This window comes from Dipodomys spectabilis, unplaced genomic scaffold, assembly GCF_019054845.1.
Source record: "Dipodomys spectabilis isolate Male_0828 unplaced genomic scaffold, ASM1905484v1 ptg000121l, whole genome shotgun sequence".
In the NCBI taxonomy this organism is placed as follows: Eukaryota; Metazoa; Chordata; class Mammalia; order Rodentia; family Heteromyidae; genus Dipodomys; species Dipodomys spectabilis.
This window is the reverse complement of record NW_024870798.1, coordinates 2956590-2959561: the sequence shown is the minus strand read 5'-3', so window position 1 is coordinate 2959561 and position 2972 is coordinate 2956590.

The following is a 2972-nucleotide window of genomic DNA, read 5'->3' as shown; positions in this document are numbered from 1 at the left end:
CACACAGGGAAAGCCAGAAAATTTGAAGTTCATATGAAAGAATTACATTCCTAGAAGTTGTGGCAACCCTGCTCAAAAGCTCAATCTTATCACAAATTCTTTGTGCTCGCTGGCTGATCTATTTCTCTATCACATATTTCATATTATTAAGCATATTAGTAATTCAACTGGAAGTACATGGCAGGAGACGCCTGAAATCACATCTATTACAGTGTAATATTTAGAAGAGAGGAAAAAGATTATATTGATCTCCAATTCCTCCCTTTGGCCTTCAATATACTAATCAATTGTCAAACAATCGTGTAAGATGTTAGTTTATTTTCCCTATTTAATTAGAGATTAAGCAAGTGTTTTTTTTGTAGTAAAGTGATGACAGTAGTATCACAGCTCTGATATGAGCACCTCCTCCCTAACAAATAATGCTCTATGGACTGCAAATATGTAAGGCACACAAAATTCTCCCTCTGTCTGTCTCTCTTTCTCTATTTCTACTGACACACACACACACACACACACACACACACACACACACACACACACACACACACACAAACAGATAGAGCTGCCACCCAGACACATCAGTGATCAGTTCCATTCCTTTGTAATTATAGTTGATTGAGGCTTGCGCTTCCTTGCTTTTCTTTGCTTCAGGATCTTGCCTGGACCTGTATGTTTCCCTGAGGTAAAGTCTCTTGTTCTTAGTATACTGTGTATCTTTGTGTGCTTTAGGCCAATTAAGATTACCCTGAATACAAAATCTTCATACTTGACATTCAAGTCAAACTCCATGAATTCATACTACTCTCCCAAGATTCTAGAATGTATTGGATCTAGAGACAAAAAAAACGCCCACCTTGTTATTGAAATCATGAAATAGAAGAATATCGATCAGGAACTGAGCTAAGAGAACGGAAGTATGTGGGAAAATGAAGAATGCTGTATGTGTGTTAGAGATACAGAATAATAGGCTCATTTATTGAAAACTTGTCATCCTACATTGAAAGCTCAATTTAACATACAGTTTTCCAGTTACTTTGCTTACCTATCACTTCTGATCACAAATTCTCTTATAAGTGTGTATAGTACCTTTGAATAAATCACACGATTTGCAGGTACTTAACATCTTAAGGAAAGACAGTCTGCTTCTACATTTTTCATTCTATGTGAAAAACCCTTATTTTTTGTTTTCCTGTTTGCGGAATAAATGCATTCCTGGAAACAGGATATTGACAGCAAATCTGAGTGTAATTTTCATTTTGTAGATTTCAAATATAATATAAACTTTGTATTGACTAGTCATTTTTTAAAAATGAGTGATATTCATGAACACAATATTTTGATGCCTTTATGTTAATTGAAAATTGCTATGTTAGTTCATGTGTCTAATTGATTTAACCATTATGTTATTCATGTATAAACATTGCAATGCACTTTTTTATTTTTATATATGAAATAGTCCCCAAAGGTTTACTTTAAAGTGATAATAGGGGAGTTGTCTTCATGTTCCAAACTTTATATTTACTTCAGTAAAAGTACTAGAAACACATGATGTTTACTGGAGCAATATAAAAGCTGAGAACGCATTTCTAAAGAGAAAGGATTTATTGATTACAACATAGAATAGAGTAAAAAAAGGCAAGTTTCTTGCTTGAGACTGCATAAATTTCATATGAATGTAGCTCAAGATGAGACTCAAAGATAAATTCATATTTATATTACTGAGATTTATATCACAATATAAGCAATATAGATATTTTAAGGAATTGGTCATTCAAAGCCCTAGATAATTAATGGATGAAGAACGGAATTGAAAATAGCAAAGGGAAAACTATTCAACATGAAGCTATAATGATTTTATAGTACTAATATGGAAGTAATGGAGCTTTTCCCTTTCTGAAGAAGAACGTTTAGCCAGTAATTTCAATGTAAGTCATCAATTGTAATGAGTCTAAAGTCTTTCCCTCGAGATACCCAAGAGTACTATACTCATCCTCTGAAGTGTAAATAAGTAATTATTTTCATTAGCTTTGCTTAATATTAATTTACTTGTAGTAAATAGGTTTAAATGTCTTCTCTTTCTCTCAATTTAATAACATATATTTCTCTCTCTTTCTGTTTCTTCTCACAAGCCTTAAATCAATATTTCAAAGTAGCATAAGCAGGAAAACAAAATAAACTGATACAACAATCACAAATCCTGAATTATGTGAAAAAATCCACAATATAAAAAGTAAATCTGAGGAAGAGGAAAAACAATGACAGAATAACAACAGAAAATTATCCTAGCAATCTCTAATGAAACAGAGATTTAGAGTCCTAGCAGGTCCTCCACATCTAGAGGGTCACATCAAATCAGCTATAATTATAGATATGCAGCTATAAATATAGACATAATTATAGACATAGAATTCATAAGAAGATTTTATACCGTCTTCACAAGAAAACAGAAATCTATGAAAAGGTGCCAGCCAGGAATACATTGGGCAACACATTCAAAAGCACATGTGCAGTGTGGAAATAAAAGGACAACATTGAAAAAAGCAGGAACAGAAGTGTACATCAGAGAAAGCCACACCCATACACATAGAAAATTCACCATACCACTGGACAGTCCAAATGGTCACTGGAAACACAAATATTAACATCACAACATCTCACCACAACTGATTTCTATTCCTACACTTAATGGACTCGACAAAAATGCAATTCCAGAAAACACATCACAACAGGAAACCAAATCAAGACCCAGCAAATCAACCAAGAATATAGAGAGTCACCTATTAATATCATAGATCCCCCAAAAGAAAAACTCCAAATGGACAGAACAAATCAGAAAAATACAAGAACAGTGATGACAAAGTAGTATAATTCACACAGTAAATAACCAGGCATTAGAACAGACAATCAAGGATGTAGAAGATAGTTATTAAAATGTATTACGGGTACTGCTGAAAAATGTGATTAATGGAAAG